Consider the following 21,462-nt stretch of genomic DNA (forward strand, 5'->3'; position numbering starts at 1 on the left):
TGAAACAGAATAATCTGACAAATTCTCCTTTGTGGAAAACTGTCTTTGGAAGGGACATTTTATAGAGGTGCTGGGGTGTGTGCAAAATTTAGTCAGATGGTCAAAGTAAACTAAGCAACTAAAAAAATAAGACAATTATTAATTTCAGAATAAACAGAAGGTTGTATAAGAAGCTAAATATAATCACAGTATATTATTGTCCTTAACATAGTATGTTCCTTGAATAATATTTACATAGTCATAATAATAGAAACAGTGACTATGTTACCAACCCTTTTGAGTCGGGGCCCCAACAAGGGTCCTTCTGCCTGGTGTCACTGGAGCCGACAGAACGAGACCAAGTTTGGTTCAGAAGCAAAGGAAAGCTTTATTCTTTGATCAGAGAATGGAGGGTCCTGAGCTCTAGAGCACACATGCTCTACCCATAGGCTGTGGGCGGGGCTGCTTTACTGAGTTCTCCTCAGCGCGGGGCGGGGCGGGGCGGGGCGGGGGGGTGGGGGTGGCAGCAGCGGAACGCTTCCGGGTCCAGGGCGGGCGTGCTCCTCAGGCTCCAGGTCACAGCGCAGGCGCAACGTCTCTGCACACGGCCCGCTGCCGCCATCTGGAACTGAGTGTGGAGCGCGGGGATTCTGCGCACGGTCCGTCCACAGGGCTGAAGTCTCAGTTGCGGCTGTTTGGACTAGGAATTCTGGTCTGAAGGGCTGGGTGCGAAGCTTCTTTGCGAGGCCCCCTATGAACAAGTGAAATTAGAGGAAGCGCAAAGGAAAAGAAGAAGGTTAGACTTTGTTTTACTACCCAGATTCTATTTTTAGTTTCCAAGAATTGCTACTGGTCTTTGCTGGTGACAAATATAGACATGATCCAAAAAACGAGAAAAATGGTATCTGGAGAATAATGAAGGGAAGAGATGGTGTGATTGAATTAATTCCTGATCCACCGGAGTAAAAAGCCAGTAGCTACTGATCAAGTAGTAGGATTATATTATACATATTATTTGGAAATATGGAGGCAAATTGAAGAAGAAACGGAAAGGATTCAAAGACGTTGCTTCCAAGGAAAAGGATGAGGAAGATAAGGGGGATGAGAGGCTTGTTTCAGTTATAAGCCTTTCAGGCCTATTTACTTTTTAACCAGTTTGCGTGTAATCTTTAACAGATTAAAAACAAATACAACCCCCCCCACAGCTGCCACGGAGCCCCCGCTTGCAGACCGAACAGCTTCACTGCCCATCCACACGCCCTGTTGGGCCTCACGCAGCAGAGTGAGCAGCCGGCCCTCTGTGGGCTCTGCCTCCCTCTGACTCCCAACCCGTTGCCTAAAGGATAGGGATCCTGTCAGTTTTCTCAAAGCCAAAACCAGAAGCCCGGGTCAAAGGATGTGAAGGTTGGAAACGCGCATTGGAGATCACCCTTTGCACTTTTTCCTCATTTCCTGCCGAGGAAATCAAGGCTGATGGGGCGTGAGAGCTGGCCCAAAGGCACTGCTCCGTTTCCATGTCTGAACTGGATCTTGGGTCTCCAGATCTCATGACGGGTGTGCTTTCCACTGCTGCAAAGTGTCCCCTCCTGCGAGTTTATTCTGGCCTATGTGAGCATCTCCCTCCATGCTGCAGATTTTCTTGGTGTCTTGCTTTTCCAACTGCCCTCTTACCCAGGTACTGTTCTGAGCTTTATTATAATTACCCTCAGGGGTGTTTGGCCTGTTGGGGGTGGTGGTGGGAGGAGTCCTGTGCAATTTACCCTGAACTCTGCTGCCCCCTGCTGGCGACAGCTGGTGTTTACTGTTCACCCTTTAGATCTGGGTCCCACCAGCCTCTTAATGAAATATGTTACCTTTAGCACTTTGGCCTCTATCTCTAAGTGAAGAAAATCCTTACCTTCACGGCACTAATGTGCCCTCTGACCTGTGCCAATCTGTGTTGACCAGTCCAGTTTGTTCTAGGCCTTTCCTTGCTTCTTAAACTGTGATCTTTGAACTAACAGTGTAGACATTACCTAGGAGCTTGTTAGAAATGCAGAATCTTGGGCCTCACCCCACATTTACTGAATAAGAATCTGCAGTTTAGCTAGATCCCCAAGTGATTTGTGTGCACACGAAATTTGGAGAAGCACTAGATCAAACTCAACTACACTTCAGGAAAGAATTGAGATCAATCTTACCTACTTGGTAATTATCTCTGATCACTCTAATACCTGTTCCAGTCCTGTTACCTGGTAATAATCAATTCTTGCCCAGATACTTTTTTCTGCTCCATTTATGCCAGAACAACTGCCTATAATAACAGAGAACAGAAAGTAGCATAATTGGAATTCTAAATTTTAAAATTCACTAAATTAAAATTAATCCATTAAATCAAATGGTGAAAAGGCATAGCACATGAATTGTGCTACAGTATCTTAATCGTTCTGCATATTTTCCTCTTTCTTCCCACAGTTATTAATAGAAATGTCATATTTTGGCTTTGAAGATAGACTAAAATTATTCTATAAGTTCTTAAAAGATCTATTTTATTTATAATTTATAAAATCTCTGTGTATAACTGAAAGGGTACTTAGGAAGCATTAATCTGGGGGGGGGGTTCAGAATTCCAGAAAAAGAACATGTTATTAACTGAAGTCTCTCCCATGTTCTCCTGCACAACGGCATTTATTCTCAGGCATTCAGTCAGCAAACGTTTACCAAGCACCCACTATGAGTGTTAGATGCTGAGAATTAATGGCAGATATGGTTCCTACTTTCACTGATCTTCCAGTCAAAGTCAAAAGACAGCTGTTAAACAAATTGTGGTTTAATAAAATTGTATCAAGTGCTAAAAGAGAAAGTGTAGGGTGATGGCAGATCGGTTGACTTCCATGAAATAAATGACACTTAAAGGATACCGGAATTGGTGAGGAGTGGGGGAAAGAGCATTTTAGACAGAGACGGTTCTGAGAGGAGCAGGAACAGCGTGGCAGCACCAAGAAGGTGACTGTGGCCGCAGCACAAGAACGGAGAGGGAGGGCTTCCCTGGTGTCGCAGTGGTTGAGAGTCCGCCTGCCGATGCAGGGGACACGGGTTCGTGCCCCGGTCCGGGAGGATCCCACATGCCGCGGAGCAGCTGGGCCCATGAGCCATGGCCACCGGGCCTGCGCGTCCGGAGCCTGTGCTCCACAACGGGAGAGGCCACAACAGTGAGAGGCCCGCGTACCGCAAAAAAAAAAAAAAAAAGAATGGAGAGGGAGAGTCTCCCGAGAGGAGACCTGCGAGGTGTGTCGAGGCCCAATCTGCAAGCTTGAAAAGCTCCTGGAACTTAGTTGGTGATTTATCATTAGAACAATGGGAGACACTGGAGAGTTAAACTCAGGGGAATGACGTCATGTGATCTTTCTGTTCTCACCAACGTGCTGTTGTTTATACAGACTGAAGCTGACCCTGAATCTCTGGGCCATGGCACCACTGCGGGGAGGACCCGTCTTTGGGTTGAGTGTAGGCTCTGTGCCCTTGGGATGGCTCAGCACTCTCTCACTCGTTCCTTCTCCTCATCTCAGTGTGGTGACTGTCTCAGGGAGTAAACTGCTTAGCCCCAAGTTCTAGGACAGATATATCGCACTGCACCCAGTGAGATGGGAGGACACCCACGTCTCCTCCGTCCTCACTCTCCCTCAGCACAGGCCTACAGGCTCTGCCTACCCACCTTCTGTCAACTCCCTGAAATAGGTCCTTGCCTCTTCTCTCCTAGCCAGCCAGCCCCCTGCTCCAAAGCTTCAGTGAAGGATTCGATTAGTCTCCCTGAAGTTTTTTTTCCCATGATGTGTTCTGACTCCATATGAAATGATGCTTATTCTTTGAAAATAAGCCCCTGGTGTGTAAAGGTTAAGGATATCTTCCTTTAGGCTTAGAACAGACACTGATGTCAGTTCATCCCTGGATAGAATTACTGGAAAGGGAAGTTCAAAGGGAGAATTCTGATTTGCCAAGAAGAATCTCAGAAGTATGATGTTGCTCAACAAAGTTTTACTTCAGGAGGAAGTACTCATACTATTCTAGAAGGAGCACGTGGATTATTTAGAAACTCTGAAAACTGACTAGTAGGCCTTTCTGATGCTATAGCTTTCAGCAGCATCGAAGAAAGATATGTTAACCTGTTAGTAGAAATGAAATTGCTTTTAAAATAACTATGTGGAGATTGTGAGGAAGAGAAGTGAAAATGAAGTTGGTACGAGTCAGAAAGATTTTACTCTGCACCGAAGTTTTGTTTTCTTTGGTTCTGTATTCTGCTGTTATTGAAAAACTATTTATTTATTGAAATTCATTGCTTAAGATTTCTTTTTTTTTTACATCTTTATTGGAGCAAAATTGCTTAACAATGGTGTGTTAGTTTCTGCTTTATAACAAAATGAATCAGTTATACATATACATATGTTCCCATATCCCCTCCCTCTTGCGTCTCCCTCCCACCCTCCCTATCCCACCCCTCCAGGCGGTCACAAAGCACCGAGCTGATCTCCCTGTGCTATGCGGCTGCTTCCCACTAGCTATCTACCTTACGTTTGGTAGTGTATATATGTCCATGCCTCTCTTTACCTTTGTCACAGCTTACCCTTCCCCCTCCCCATATCCTCAAGTCCATTCTCTAGTAGGTCTGTGTCTTTATTCCTGTCTTACCCCTAGGTTCTTCATGACATTTTTTTCTTCTTAAATTCCATATATATGTGTTAGCGTACAGTATTTGTCTTTCTCTTTCTGACTTACTTCACTCTGTATGACAGACTCTAGGTCTACCCACCTCATTACAAATAGCTCAATTTCGTTTCTTTTTATGGCTGAGCAATATTCCATTGTATATATGTGCCACATCTTCTTTACCCATTCATCTGATGATGGACACTTAGGTTGTTTCCATCTCCGGGCTATTGTAAATAGGGCTGCTATGAACATTTTGGTACATGACTCTTTTTGAATTATGGTTTTCTCAGGGTATATGCCCAGTAGTGGGATTGCTGGGTCATATGGTAGTTCTATTTGTAGTTTTTTAAGGAACCTCCATACTGTTCTCCATAGTGGCTGTACCAATTCACATTCCCACCAGCAGTGCAAGAGTGTTCCCTTTTCTCCACACCCTCTCCAGCATTTATTGTTTCTAGATTTCTTGATGATGGCCATTCTGACTGGTGTGAGATGATATCTCATTGTAGTTTTGATTTGCATTTCTCTAATGATTAAAGATGTTGAGCATTCTTTCATGTGTTTGTTGGCAGTCTGTATATCTTCTGTGGAGAAATGTCTATTTAGGTCTTCTGCCCATTTTTGGATTGGGTTGTTTGTTTTTTTGTTATTGAGCTGCATGAGCTGCTTATAAATCATGGAGATTAATCCTTTGTCAGTTGCTTCATTTTTAAATATTTTCTCCCATTCTGAGGGTTGTCTTTTGGTCTTGTTTATGGTTTCCTTTGCTGTGCAAAAGCTTTTAAGTTTCATTAGGTCCCATGTGTTTATTTTTGTTTTTATTTCCATTTCTCTAGGAGATGGATCCAAAAGGATCTTGCTGTGATTTATGTCATAGAGTGTTCTGCCTATGTTTTCCTCTAAGAGTTTGATAGTTTCTGGCTTTACACTTAGGTCTTTAATCCATTTTGAGCTTATTTTTGTGTATGGTGTTAGGGAGTGATCTAATCTCATACTTTTACATGTAGCTGTCCAGTTTTCCCAGCACCACTTATTGAAGAGGCTGTCCTTTCTCCACTGTACATTCCTGCCTCCTTTATCAAAGATAAGGTGACCATATGTGCGTGGGTTTATCTCTGGGCTTTCTATCCTGTTCCATTGATCTATATTTCTGTTTTTGTGCCAGTACCATACTGTCTTGATTACTGTAGCTTTGTAGTGTACTCTGAAGTTAGGGAGCCTGATTCCTCCAACTGCGTTTTTCGTTCTCAAGATTGCTTTGGCTATTCGGGGTCTTTTGTGTTTCCATACAAATTGTGAAATTTTTTGTTCTAGTTCTGTGAAAAATGCCAGTGGTAGTTTGATAGGGATTGCATTGAATCTGTAGATTGCTTTGGGTAGTAGAGTCATTTTCATAATGTTGATTCTTCCAATCCAAGAACATGGTATATCTCTCCATCTATTTGTATCATCTTTAATTTCTTTCATCAGTGTCTTATAATTTTCTGCATACAGGTCTTTTGTCTCCTTAGGTAGGTTTATTCCTAGATATTTTATTCTTTTTGTTGCAATGGTAAATGGGAGTGTTTTCTTGATTTCACTTTCAGATTTTTCATCATTAGTATATAGGAATGCCAGAGATTTCTGTGCATTAATTTTGTATCCTGCTACTTTACCAAATTCATTGATTAGCTCTAGTAGTTTTCTGGTAGCATCTTTAGGATTCTCTATGTATAGTATCATGTCATCTGCAAACAGTGACAGCTTTACATCTTCTTTTCCGATTTGGATTCCTTTTATTTCCTTTTGTTCTCTGATTGCTGTGGCTAACACTTCCAAAACTATGTTGAATAAGAGTGGTGAGAGTGGGCAACCTTGTCTTGTTCCTGATCTTAGTGGAAATGCTTTCAGTTTTTCACCATTGAGGACGATGTGGCTGTGGGTTTGTCATATATGGCCTTTACTGTGTTGAGGAGGGTTCCCTCTATGCCTACTTCCTGCAGGGTTTTTATCATAAATGGGTTTTGAATTTTGTCAAAAGCTTTCTCTGCATCTATGAGATGATCATACGGTTTTTCTCCTTCAATTTGTTAATATGGTGTATTATGTTGATTGATTTGCGTATATTGAAGAATCCTTGCATTCCTGGAATAAACCCCATTTGATCATGGTGTATGATCCTTTTAATGTGCTGTTGGATTCTGTTTGCTAGTATTTTGTTGAGGATTTTTGCATCTATGTTCATCAGTCATATTGGCCTGTAGTTTTCTTTCTTTGTGACATCCTTGTCTGGTTTTGGTATCAAGGTGATGGTGGCCTTGTAGAATGAGTTTGGGAGTGTTCCTCCCTCTGCTATATTTTGGAAGAGTTTGAGAAGGATAGGTGTTAGCTCTTCTCTAAATGTTTGATAGAATTCGCCTGTGAAGCCATCTGGTCCTGGGCTTTTGTTTGTTGGAAGGTTTTTTATCACAGTTTCAATTTCAGCGCTTGTGATTGGTCTGTTCATATTTTCTGTTTCTTCCTGTTTCAGTCTTGGCAGGTTGTGTATTTCTAAGAATTTGTCCATTTCTTCCAGGTTGTCCATTTTATTGGCATAGAGTTGCTTGTAGTAATCTCTCATGATCTTTTGTATTTCTTCAGTGTCAGTTGTTACTTCTCCTTGTTCATTTCTAATTCTATTGATTTGAGTCTTCTCCCTTTTTCTCTTGATGAGTCTGCCTAATGGTTTATCAATTTTGTTTATCTTCTCAAAGAACCAGCTTTTAGTTTTATTGATCTTTGCTATCGTTTCCTTCATTTCTTTTTCATTTATTTCTGATCAGATTTTTATGATTTCTTTCCTTCTGCTAACTTTGGGGTGTTTTTGTTCTTCTTTCTCTAATTGCTTTAGGTTCAAGGTTAGGTTGTTTATTCGAGATGTTTCCTGTTTCTTAAGGTGGGATTGTATTCCTATAAACTTCCCTCTTAGAACTGCTTTTGCTGCATCCCACAGGTTTTGGGTCCTCGTGTCTCTACTGTCATTTGTTTCTAGGTATTTTTTGATTTCCTCATTGATTTCTTCAGTGTTCACTTTGTTATTAAGTAGTGTATTGTTTAGCCTCCATGTGTTTGTATTTTTTACAGATCTTTTCCTGTAATTGATATCTAGTCTCACAGCATTGTGGTCAGAAAAGATACTTGATACAATTTCAATTTTCTTAAATTTACCAAGGCTTGATTTGTGACCCAAGATATGATCTATCCTGGAGAGTGTTCCATGAGCACTTGAGAAAAATGTGTATTCTGTTGTTTTTGGATGGAATGTCCTATAAATATCAATTAAGTCCATCTTGTTTAATGTATCATTTAAAGCTTGTGTTTCCTTATTTATTTTCATTTTGGATGATCTGTCCATTGGTGAAATTGGGGTGTTAAAGTCCCCTACTGTGATTGTGTTACTGTCGATTTCCCCTTTTATGGCTGTTAGTATTTGCCTTATGTATTGAGGTGCTCCTATGTTGGGTGCATAAATATTTACAATTGATATATATTCTTCTTGGATCAATCCCTTGATCATTATGTAGTGTCCTTCTTTGTCTCTTCTAGTAGTCTTTATTTTAAAGTCTATTTTGTCTGATATGAGAATTGCTACCTCAGCTTTCTTTTGAGTTCCATTTGCATGGAATATCTTTTTCCATCCCCTTACTTTCAGTCTGTATGTGTCCCCAGGTCTGAAGTGGGTCTCTTGTAGACAGCATATGTATGGATCTTGTTTTTGTTTCCATTCAGCCAATCTGTGTCTTTTGGTGGGAGCATTCAATCCATTTACATTTAAGGTAATTATCAATATGTATGTTCCTATTCCCATTTTCTTAATTGTTTGTTTGGTTTTTTTTTTTTTTTTTGCGGTACACGGGCCTCTCTCTGTTGTGGCCTCTCCCGCCGCGGAGCACAGGCTCCGGACGCACAGGCTCAGTGGCCATGGCTCACGGGCCCAGCCACTCCATGGCATGTGGGATCTTCCTGGACCGGGGCACGAACCCGTGTCCCCTGCATCGGCAGGCGGACTCCCAACCACTGCGCCACCAGGGAAGCCCCATTTTCTTAATTGTTTTGGGTTTGTTATTGTAAGTCTTTTCCTCCTCTTGTGTTTCCTGCCTAGAGAAGTTCCTTTAGCATTTGTAATAGAGCTGGTTTGGTGGTGCTGAACTCCCTCAGCTTTTGGTTGTCTGTAAACATTTTAATTCCTCCATCAAATCTGAATGAGATCCTTGCTGGGTAGAGTAATCTTGGTTGCAGGTTTTTCTCCTTCATCACTTTAAATATGTCCTGCCAGTCCCTTCTGGCTTGTAGAGTTTCTGCTGAAAGATCAGCTGTTAACCTTATGGGGATTCCCTTGTGTGTTATTTGTTGTTCCCTTGCTGCTTTTAATATGTTTTCTTTGTATTTAATTTTTGACAGTTTGAGTAATATGTGTCTTGGCGTATTTCTCCTTGGATTTATCCTGTATGGGACTCTCTGTGCCTCCTGGACTTGATTAACTATTTCCTTTCCCATATTAGGGAAGTTTTCAACTATAATCTCTTCAAATATTTTCTCAGTCCCTTTCTTTTTCTCTTCTTCTTCTGGGACCTCTATAATTCGAATGTTGGTGCGTTTAATGTTGTCCCAGAGGTCTCTGAGACTGTCCTCAGTTCTTTTCATTCTTTTTTCTTTCCTCTGCTCTGCAGTAGTTATTTCCACTATTTTATCTTCCACATCACTTATCCGTTCTTCTGCCTCAGTTATTCTGCTATTGATCCCATCTAGAGTATTTTTCATTTCATTTATTGTGTTTCTAATCGTTGCTTGATTCATCTTTAGTTCTTCTAGGTCCTTGTTAACTGTTTCTTGCATTTTGTCTATTCTATTTCCAAGATTTTGGATCATCTTTACTATCATTATTCTGAATTCTTTTTCAGGTAGACTGCCTATTTCCTCTTCATTTGTTAGGTCTGGTGGGTTTTTATCTTGCTCCTTCTCCTGCTGTGTGTTTTTCTGTCTTCTCATTTTGCTTATCTTACTATGTTTGGGGTCTCCTTTTTGCAGGCTGCAGGTTCGTAGTTCCCGTTGTTTTTGGTTTCTGTCCCCAGTGGCTAAGGTTGGTTTAGTGGGTTGTGTAGGCTTCCTGGTGGAGGGGACTAGTGCCTGTGTTCTGGTGGATGAGGCTGGACCTTGTCTTTCTGGTGGGCAGGTCCATGTCTGGTGGTGTGTTTTGGGGTGTCTGTGGACTTTTTATGATTTTAGGCAGCCTCTCTGCTAATGGGTGGCGTTGTGTTCCTGTCTTGCTAGTTGTTTGGCATAGGGTGTCCAGCACTGTAGCTTTCTGGTCGTTGAGTGAAGCTGGGTGCTGGTGTTGAGATGGAGATCTCTGGAAGATTTTCCCCATTTGATATGTGGAGCTGGGAGGTCTCTTGTGGACCAGTGTCCTGAAGTTGGCTCTCCCACCTCAGAGGCACAGCACTGACTCCTGGCTCCTCAATTTGGGATGATTCATTGTCTATTCATGTATTCCACAGATGCAGGGTACATCAAGTTGATTGTGGAGCTTTAATCCGCTGCTTCTGAGGCTGCTGGGAGAGATTTCCCTTTCTCTTCTTTGTTCTCACAGCTCCCTGGTCTCAGCTTTGTATTTGGCCCCGCCTCTGCGTGTAGGTCGCCCGGAGGGCGTCTGTTCTTCGCTCAGACAGGACAGCGTTAAAGGAGCAGCCGCTTTGGAGACTCTGGCTCACTCAGGCCGCGGGGGGGAGGGAGGGGCTCGGAGGCGGGGCGAGCCTGCGGCGTCAGAGGCCGGCGTGACGTTGCACCAGCCCAAGGCGCGCCGTGCGTATTTCCGGGGAAGCCGTCCTTGGATCTCCGGACCCCGGCAGTGGCGGGCTGCACTGCACAGGCTCCCTGGAAGCGGGGCATGGACAGTGACTTCCGCTCGCATACAGGTTTCTTGGCGGCGGCAGCAGCAGCCGCAGCGTCCCACGCCCGTCTCTGGGTTCTGCGCTTTCAGCCGTGGCTCGCGCCCGTCTCTGCAGCTCCTTTAAGCAGCGCTCTTAATCCCCTCTCCTCGCGCACCAGGAAACAAAGAGGGAAGAAAAAGTCTCCTGCCTCTTCGGCAGGTCCAGACTTTTTCCCGGACTCCCTCTCGGATAGCTGTGGCGCATTAGCCCCTTCAGGCTGTGCTCACACCGCCAGCCCCCGTCCTCTCCCTGCGCTCTGACCGAAGCCCGAGCCTCAGCTCCCAGCCCCGCCACCCGCGGCGGGCGAGCAGACAAGCCTCGCGGGCTGGTGAGTGCTGGTCGGCACCGATCCTCTGTGCGGGAATCTCTCTGCTTTGCCCTACCAAGGTATGTGGGGTAGTTTCTTGCCTTTTGGGAGGTCTGAGGTCTTCTGCCAGCGTTCAGTAGGTGTTCTGTAGGAGTTGTTCCACGTGTAGCTGTATTTCTGGTGTATCTGTGGGGAGGAAGGTGATCTCCGCGTCTTCGTCTTCCGCCATCTTCCCCGGAAGTCGCTTAAGATTTCTTAACAGAACTATTTATTTTACATGAATAACACTGCTCTGCAGTACTTACTGTCTGTCTTTGTCATAAGCTCCATGAGCAGTCAAGCCCGGGCTCCAGCGGGCCTTATTGACTGATCACTTGAGCTCGTGGCTGGAGGTAGAACATGGGGTCTTCAGAAGTGTCCCAAGGAGCCTGGGAGAACAAGTCTCAGTACAAAAACCAAAGTGGGTATGTGGTTCTGAAAAGAAGTTTCTCCAAACTCACATAAACATGAGTCCTAAAGCACTACCCTGACCACACCAGCACCTATTGCTTTGGGCTGAAGCCAAGAATCTGATTTTGCAATGTTAGTGTGCTACCAGTATTCCAAAGGAGGCTGTAAAATCCTCAGACCTGGCTGATTGTACACTGATTTATACATTTCTATTTGTGCCAACATAAGCACATGCCATATAACACACTGAGGGATTCTGTAGTGAAATCATACAATGACAGGTTGTAACACCAAGAATTCTGAGCATCCAGTGAGTGTCCAGGCTCTTCTAGAACTTTGTACAAACCCTCAATAGAGCAGGTAGAGTTTGGGGAAGATTTATCCCTCAGCTAAAGCCTATTCAAGTCACTTTCTAGAAAAAAAAAATGCCGCTTCCAGGGAGCTGTCATTTCTCTCTGTATTTCCTTTTCACCCACCAATCTTCCTTGAACAAGACCACCAAATGTGGGAGCAAGAGTGCAGAACCACGTCCTGAGGATCAGCGTTTACCAGGTGAAGTTCTAGAAGGGAGACCAGTGTTTGGGTGCCATCAAAATCAGTAAGGGCATTTCTAGTGGAACGGAAATGTTTTCCCTGAAGGCAGATGTCTAAGGGCTCTCACACTTTCACTTCCTGGAAAAGGTAACAAATACAGTAAAATACGTGATTTTCCTTAGATGTTCCGGATGAATTTCCCGTGAGATTTCTCTTTGTGCCTTTGTTTGGTGTGTGTTTGCTGTTTTGTGTTCTGTGTTCAAGAAAAAAAACTGTGTTTTCATTATAACCGGTGGCAAAAGTCAGCCAGGCTGGAGGTCTTTGCCTTTGCTCCAACTGTCTCTTCTTTACTGCAAGGTACTTATTGTGGGGGGCAGAGGTTTTTGCAGAATGAATAAAACTGGGTGAGCTTAAAAAGAAAACCAGGGACAAAGAAAGAGGCTATATCGAGTGAGTTTAAAATGTCCTATTTTCTGCAGTGGTGCGTGTAACAGACCAACCTGTGAGAGCCATGTTCACAGCCTCGTTAAATGCCCAGAGCTGGAAAAAAATCTTCAGACTTTATTGGCCTATTTCTCACTCCATGCTTGCTGTGGCTGGGCTTAGGAACTTAGACTGTCCTGGTGAAGGAGGAAAGAAAGGGAAGTGAGAGAGAGAGAATCATATTTAGAATGACAACATTAAATTTGAAGAGACTAAGTAAACTTAAGTGGAAATAAAAGCTCAAGAACTAAAATAACATCAGCCTCAGTACATAATCTATGAAATTTATATCTGCTTAGTCACTAAACAGAGCACAGAGTAGCATCTGCACCACAGATGTCCTCAGAGCACTTCTATGTGTGGGACTTAAAAACCATCCTGAGGAATTTCCCAAAACAAAATCATCTCCAATGGTAACTAATATTTACCTTCAGAAAAGTGAAGGCTAGCAGGTCCTCCTCAGCTGTTCTTTTGCTAAAAAAAAAAAAGTTCTTCATCTGGCATTGCCAGTTTTGTAATTCCTAAATCTGATATTTGTTAAGTGCATATGGCATGCCTGGTACTGTGTAACTCTGGGGTACTTATATAAATATAAATGTGATACAGTCCCGCCCAAGAAGAGTTTACATTCTAGTCAAAGAAATAAGCTACATACATATTGGGTAACATTAAGGGATAGGACTGGATCTGATGAAGTTTCATTGTGGTACAACTGAATACTAACATTTATTAATCACCTACTATGTACCAGCTTCTGTACAAATTCGTCTATGTCTGTTAATTTATTTATCCTGGGAACAGTCCTCTGGGGTAGGAGCAATTATTATCTCCATTTTCAGAAGAGGAAATGGAGACACAGAAGTTTAACACCACCACCAGACTGTATACGGCTGAACTAACAATCAAAACTGGCAGTCTGGTTCCTGTGCTTCAGCTCTGACCTCTGAGATTTCCTGCCTCCTAGAGTGAAAAGGAAGGAGAACGAGGGCCATCATCTGGGTAGTTTCTTGGAAAAAGCATGGTTTGAGCTGGGTCCAGAAATACCAGTAGGCATGTGTGAATTGCTAGAAGAAGAGGCTGGAAGGGCTTTCCAGTTAGGGGAACAGCATGAACATGGGTGGGCTCCAGGCAGAGTGGGTGGAGGGGCAATAAGGAGTCATGCCCACTTGGAGGCCAATGTGTTCCAGTGGAAAAAGAAGGGGCTCCAGGGTTACACCCATTTAGTTCAAGTTCTAGCTCAGTCACTTACTTGCTTGATCAACTTCTCTGAGGCTCAGTTTCTTCATCTGTCTATTGGGAGGAAATCAATACTCTTGTCACAGGGTTGTTAGTAATAGAGATATTATACACATAGTCACATTATAGGTACACAATAAAAGAAAGCTGTTATATTACTTTAAAATCTATGTTAGGAGAAATGGGAACTCATACAAGATAGGGAGATGGGGCCAGATTGTGGAAAGTCTTTAGGTTAGTGTTTTTCAAACAGGGTTTGGACCCATTAATGGACAGTGATCAGTTATAGTGGGCAGCAACAAGTTTGTTTTATTTATTTTTGGATGAAATAGAGCTGGAATTGAAATTTCAGAGTGCATCTAGGGTAATAAAGTATTGTTTCACGATTCTCTTGATTCAGTTTATGTATGTTTTTGTGTATTTTGTGTATGTGTATGCAGGGTCACGATATAAAAATTATTTTGTACTGTGGGTTGAGGTAAGAAAGAGGTTTAAAAGCCACTGCTTTAGGTGATGCTTCCTCTACTAATTCCAGACTTCCTGGTAGATAATAACTTGCCAACAAGACCCAGAGCAATTTTGAAATGCTTGACAGTGTAGTAAGTGTAGATTGTAAACCACGGCAGAGTGAGAGTATGTGGAGAGTTTATCTTGGCTTTATCCTGTGAGGCTGTAGGGGCACAAAACTGTGGCCAAACAACATGAGGAAAGAGGAGTTCCTTTGTAAGAGTCACACATTACTGCTTTTGACCTCAAGAAGCCATGTGGTGAAACTTGTTCCGAACCTGGCTAACAACTTTTACAAGTCTTCTGGAAAATTTGTGTCAGTTGGAAACTTTCTAAAGAAAAAAAACACGTGGGAAATAATCATTCTTATAGAAATACTATTTTCAAATTTGCTAAATAAAAAACATTTTCCCCAAATGTCTCTTTTCCCCACCAGCAGTACCTTCTAATCTAACCACTTGATAGGTTGGTTCTGTAGAATTTCCTCACTCTTAGGAGGCAAGAGCTGGTTCTTCTTAAATTGTTGTCAATGGCAACCATAAAGGAAAAAAGAAAAGGTAAAGGATGGAAAGTTGGAGGCAGGGGGGAATGTAAAAGATGGTTAATAATTACAGTTAACAATGTCAACCTAAAAAGAATCCTGTCCTGAATTTTTTCGTAAGTGAGATTGCTCTCTGCTTTCTACCACATGGGATATCTTTCTGTCCCCTCAGCCTCCAGAGTGCCCCAGCCCTTCTTTCTCCTTCCACATGGAAGCGGTTTGCCACAGTTCACATCTGACCTCTCTAAGGGCTGCAGTGACTTCGACCCAGCTTCTTACTGGTGCATCTCTGAAGTTGTAGTTCTGTTCTGAAAGGATAAATTATTCTTGTCTTCTAATTATTCTTGCACTCCAGGAAGTCACTCTGGTATCTCCCTTCTAGTTTCATACTCTTACCTTGTTGCTCTGCTTGTCCATCAAAAACCAATCCCTTTTCCTCCTGCACAGTGATTTGAGACATTGCCCCCTGCACCCTGTGTCTTTATATCATAATGTATTTTCTTTCCTAGTCTCTCTAGTAATTATTTTGACCTTAGATTTTTCTGGAAGACTGTGAATTCTTATATCTCCCAAGCCCTGCTTCCACCTACCTAACTGATCCTATTCTCCTTTTGCTTAAGGCCAGGAAATTGTCTCTTCACAATTTGTCTCTTGACAGTCTTTTTTTTTTTTCCATTAAAATCTATGTAAAGCAACTCTGTTTCTAGAACAACTTCCTACTTGCTGAATGCCTAATCTCATTTCCTTTTCTTCTGAGATATTTTCCAATATGATCAATACTTTTTAATACAGCAAAAATGTAGACTGGGTTCCCAAGACCCCAGCTACACCCACTGGTGACAGAAGAGAAAGGGACACTTATGCACATGAGATGTTAAATTCTGTAGTGACCTGGGCCCCAGGTCACTACAGAAGTCTGAAAACATTTTCAGTTATCTACTTAGCTGTTTGACACTAGCCACTTTCTTTTAAAGTTCTTGATCATGAAATCATTTTGTGTGAGTGGGGGTATGAGGTGAAGCATTCCTTGGTGAAAGGTATTTATCTTCTAACTTCTCTAAATATTGATTTGTTGCACATTCAAAATGTTTTGACTCCTTGATTTAAAGATGATAACAAAACGTGGTTTTCTCCAATCTGTGTATTTTCATAAAAGGAATACAATCTATTGGAATAACGTACTGTAAAATTAGAAAAAAATAGAATGAAACTGTCCTCTTTCTCTTCTATTACTTTGATTTTTTTTTTTTTTTTTTTTTTTTTTTTTTTGCGGTACGCGGGCCTCTCACTATTGTGGCCTCTCCCGTTGCGGAGCACAGGCTCCGGACGCGCAGGCCCAGTGGCCATGGGTCACGGGCCCAGCCGCTCCGCGGCATGTGGGATCTTCCCGGGCCGGGGCATGAACCAGTGTCCCCTGCATTGACAGGCGGACTCCCAACCACTGCGCCACCAGGGAAGCCCTATTACTGTGATTTTAAACCAGGAAAATCACAAGGATTTAACACCCTTCAGAGGGATTTCTCACAGCTAGCACTGGAGTCCTTCTCTCTGGATATATTATCATATCCATTGTCACTTACTGAGTGTCCTATGGGGCCCATATCCTGCTAAGGACTCTTCATACATTCATCCCTACAACTTGAAGGTAGAGATTACTTACCAACATTTCCCTAATGTGGAGAGGCTCAGAGAGGTTACGTGGCCTCTCTTGTGCCAAGAGCTAGCTAGTAAGCCAAGGAGTAGAAATGTAGCTTGGTGCCTTGGTCTACAAAGCCAGGACCTTTCCCATTATTTATGGATGCTTACTTTACCACTTTTGTGTTTTCAGTATCTAAAGTCTGCACTGTCCAATATCGTAACCACTAGCCACAGGTGCCTACTGTGCACTTCAAATGTGGCTAGTCCAAAATGAGATGGTGTATTTCACAGACCTAGTATGTGAAGTGGATATAATGTCTCATTAATAATTTTTTAAATATTGATTACATATTGGAATGCTAACAGTTCATGTACATTGGGTTAAACATAGCTTATTATTACTACTTTTAGCATATTATTAAAATTAATTTCACTTATTTCTTTTAAACCTTTTTATGAAAATTTAAAATTACATTCATAGCTTGCCTTACGTTTCTGTCAGACAGTACTGATCTCAATGGAAGGTGAGAGAATTGGTAAACTTTATTGTCCTCTGTGTCTCCTAATTACAAAATTGGCTTCGTTGATTTACTGCTGTGTGCCAGGCGAGTGAATGTGGCATGAGCCATTCCCCTGCACTTACACGGGAGTGAAGTTCGTTCTCTGCTTAGGGAGTCTGAGCCTTTTAATGTTCCCTGCCAGAGGTTCATGCCTTTAGCTCAAGGGCAGTGGTATTTTGCTCATACACAGATGTTCCATTTTCTTGGCTGGCTGTGTGCCAGACTGTCTGTCTGCTGCTGTGTTGCACTATCTCTCAGCCACCGAAGTCAATGTTACCATGTTCCCCTGCAGATCCTTGTGAGACAGTCTGTGGGGAGCTTTTGGCCTTAAAAGGCTAAAGGCCTGTGAGTCTTTAGAAGTCGTTTCAGAAGCCCCAGGTGAGCAGTGTTGTTTGTGTAAAGATGGAAATATTTTCTATCACCCGTCCAAATTGTACATGGACATCTGACCTACCCTACCACACATCCTAACATCCCATTGTCTTGACTTAAAGTTCACATCATACATGTCATCTCACATGTTTTGAGTAAAATTTTCAGACCCCCAACCAAATTCTGGGTTATGACTCTCTTCGAATGATGAGTAAAGCAGAAAATGTAAAAATAATGTGTTATTTTACTGACCAGGTTGGTGGCTACCTGTGCCAAATTTTCTTTTTTTGAATTTAAACCAAATGAAACTCTCATCATATGTACTTAATTCATACCATTACACGTTTATTTATTCATTCATTAATATAGCATTTACTGTGCAGCAGGTAGCCAAATGACACATGTTCCCTCCCCTCAAAGTGCTCTTGCAAGCCACGTACGCAGTTGGACTCAATACTTGCCTAAATGTGAATTTGTATTTGGAGGGGTGGTACCAACAGAGTGCTTTTGGAGTTTAGTGGGGAAAGGACTTTTGCTCCAGAATGACCAGAGAAAACCTTAAAAAAAGGAGATATAATTTGGGCTGAACTCTGAGAGATCAAGAGTTCAGGAGAAAAGCAAAAGGATGTTTGAGTAAAGGAGAGAGGTTGATGTCCATGTGGGCGGAAGCAGGAGCTGAGGTCAGGGATATGGGAGGAGTCAGATTAAATTCTGACTAGACTGACAGTGCTAGACTGAGGAGTGTTTATCTCTTAACCTCCCTACTTTTCTCTGTAAATGATGTTAGGGAAGACACTAAAGTAAATAAATTTCAAGAAACATAAAGCAGTGAAATAACAAAGCATAAATAACAGCTGTCACACTAGGGGAAGTACCAATTAAAATAAGAAGAGGAGAACAGATGACATAGCAGAGTAAAAACTCTGCTCATGAATTTCCTTGTGGTCAAAACGAAAAGGAAATTAAGATTGATATTTTAATTACTACTGTCTGTGAGGAAGAAACTTTCTCTACCACCAAATTTAAAAGACATTTTGACATGGGCTGAGTAATATCTAGAAAATTCCTCAACTGCATAGATTTATTTTAATATCGCTTATGAAATCAGAGGGAACACATTCTGTAGATTGGTGCTTTTCAAAGTGCAACGTGCTCAGTCACCTGAGGAACTTGTTAAAATGTAGGTCCTGAATCAGCAAGTCTGGGGCCAGCCAGATGTCCTGCATTTGTAATAAGCTTCCACCGCTGCTGCCGCCGCTGCCATCTGCAGAATACAATTTGGGTAGGATCAGCTACTATAAAAGTGTATTAAAGCAGAGAATCATAAAAAAATTCATGCATGTGACATTCATTTTATTATAACTAAAGGTGCAGTCATTGAGCTGTCTTTTGATGTAGAGCCTGGGCCTTTTCTTTACTATCCAGTCTGAAGGAGGAATGATTCTAAATTTCCACATTTTTGGAAATTTCCCTTTTTTTTTTTTTTACCGTTGTCTCATATAAATATAGTGTGACAGCAATTTTTAGCACCTAATTTACTGAGAGTATCCAAAGCAATCAACTAAGTTTTCACAGAAACAACTAATCTCTTTTCATCCACATTTTGATTACTCTATATAATATTTAACCAAATTATAAATTATAGTAACACAATTAAATAGTATAAATAGATTTGAGAAAAAACACAACTGAGTCTTGGCAAGCAAATAACTGGGGAGGCAGAAACGCTCGGATTTGCTAGCTGCTAGCATTCAGCTGGCCCTGGGCTTTCCTCGGTGCATTTTCAGAGGGAATGAGGAACATCTGTTAACCAGCTAGCTGGATAAGTGGAGGTCAGCTAGTGTGACTCCAAGAGAGCAGAGGCCAAGAATTCAGCTCTCCGATAATTAGGCCGGATAGGATATACAAAGGCCTAGATGGACAGTGTGTCCTCCAGCAATATTCCTTAAATGTTTTAGCTTGACCTGATGAGCGCCTGACAGCAGCTGATTCAACACTGTGCTCTCTGACAAGGCTTTGTAGGAGGCACAATCTTGGGAATCTTTTTTATTCAGAGTAGGGTTCAGTGAATGGTAGCTGCTGACCGAATGGTTTTGGAAAGCCCAGGTCATCTGGAACAAGCCAGTTCACGATGATGTTTAGTCCACAGGACTTCTGGTCTCCACCCAGTAGCGGGACTCCCTGAGGAGCCAGTCAAAGCTTCCATTCCTAACCAGTGGCACACAAGTGCCAGAATAGGACAAAATATTTTCAGCTCATAAAATACGAAGGATTGGCGCCCAGCAGGTATAAAGAGCTCCTACAAGTAGGTAAGAAGAAATCAAATCCAACTGCCAAAGAGAAAAAACGTATTTATTAATTATTTTTTTAGCATCTTTATTGGAGTATAATTGCTTTACAATGGTGTGTTAGTTTCTGCTGTATAACAAAGTGAATCAGCTATACGTATACATATATCCCCATATCCCCTCCCTCTTGCCTCTCCCTCCCACCCTCCCTATCCCACCCTCTAGGTGGTCACAGAGCACCGAGCTGATCTCCCTGTGCTATGTGGCTGCTTCCCACTAGCTATCTACTTTACATTTGGTAGTGTGTATATAAGTGCATGCCACTCTCTCACTTCGTCCCAGCTTACCCTTCCCCCTCCCCATGTCCTCAAGTCCATTCTCTACATCTGCATCTTTACTCTTGTCCTGCCCCTAGGTTCATCAGAAACATTGAAAAAACATATTTAAGCAGGTAATTTACTCAGCAGATTCTCAGGGAATGTAGATTAAAATGAGCTCTTGGATTAACAAAAATTTAAATGTCCTATAATATGCAATGTTAGTGAGGCTGTGGGTCAGTGGGCACGCATACACTATTGTGATTATGTAAATCGATAAAGTCTTTTTGAAGGGTAATCTCAACAGTGTTCACTGAAAAAACATATGTTTTGAGCACCTCAGAGGTGCTAGCACTGCTCTATGGGCTGGGAATACACCAGTAAAAAAAGGAAGCCCTGTCTCATAAAGGTTACCTTTTAGTGGAGGGAGACAGTAAACAAATAAATACGTGTCTGGGGTTGATAAAAGCTGAGAAGAAAATAAAGCAAAGGCAGGAGGATGACAGAGGTGGGTGGGGTGCTATTTTGTATAGGACGGATGGCCAGGGATACCCTCGGTCAAGGTGACATTTGACTATATGCATCTCTTAGAAGAATGACATATCTATATGCATAGGCATTGAAAGAGCTTCAGGATCTATTGTTTATTGATAATAGCAAGTTGCAGAACTATATCTTGGGTATAATCCCTTTATGTTAGAAGGGGTAAATGTGTTTGTGTATGTATTTAAGTTCATACATACATACATATGGTCCCTAGATACAATACAGTAAATACATAGCGGGTACACATACACACACCTCACACTGTTAGCCCTGGTTGTCTCTGGGGTTAAATTTGATTGCACAGGCTGTGGTTGGAAGGAGAGGGATCCTATAGTATACGACCTGGGTATTTCTTTTTTTTTTTTTTTTAAGTAAAAATCAAAATACTGGAAAGACACGATAATATTTGGGAAAAAGTACAAATTTAGTAGAAGATGGCAATGATAAAACATATTTAAACGTTTCTAAACTAAGCATTTGGGGGTATGACCTTAAAGAAAAATATCAGCAGCCTTAAAAAAGGAGTGAGAGAAGATAGGGAGATGGTGGCTTGGTCTCACAGAGGGACAGTTTGGAGCCACAGTTTATACTCAGGCATCCCCCAGCCACTTGTGGTGAGGCCTTGGGCCACTTAACTTTTCTAGGGATCAGTGTCCTTATCTGTAAAATGGGACAACTACTTCTCAGAGCAGTTGTGAATAATAAATGAGTTGATTCACAGAGAGTGTTCAGAACACTGGCACATAGTTTAGTGCTTAATAAATGTCAGCTATTAAAAGGGTCCTCAGTTCCACCAAGGTGGGGATGGCTTCACACAAGGTAGGCAGCCCATCAGCAGAAGGTGGGACCCTTTGACTTGCTCTTTAGTATCTTGGCATTTCTCGGATATCTGTGAAGTCTGAAAAATATTCGTTCGGTAATTAATCAGGGTACAAAGGACTGGCTGATGTGTGGTTTAGAGGTTAGGGAACAAGTGTGGGACACAATGGAGCTCAGAGCGGACTCCACCACTTAATAGCTTTCACCTTTGTCAGCTGAAAAATAAACAGGTCTCCAGACTCCCACTGGGG

At 42.2% G+C, this 21,462-nt stretch overlaps 1 protein-coding gene across 2 annotated transcripts in view; it reads left to right on the top strand.

The window, feature by feature from the left end:
• The first annotated feature begins 678 nt into the window (after positions 1-678).
• LOC309802015 (uncharacterized protein) overlaps positions 679-21,462 on the top strand; it is a 225,931-nt gene continuing 205,147 nt past the window's right edge. The window contains exon 1 of one of the 2 annotated variants that reach the window (XM_082617173.1): positions 679-775. The gene's annotated coding sequence lies outside the window, so the exon portion shown is untranslated. Of the gene's footprint in view, positions 776-1,440; positions 1,655-21,462 lie in introns of those variants that run through there. The other variant, XM_082617174.1, reaches the window with a different exon arrangement.

The sequence above is a fragment of the Mesoplodon mirus genome (genome assembly GCF_964341445.2).
Source record: "Mesoplodon mirus genome assembly, chromosome: 4".
NCBI lineage: Eukaryota > Metazoa > Chordata > Mammalia > Artiodactyla > Ziphiidae > Mesoplodon > Mesoplodon mirus.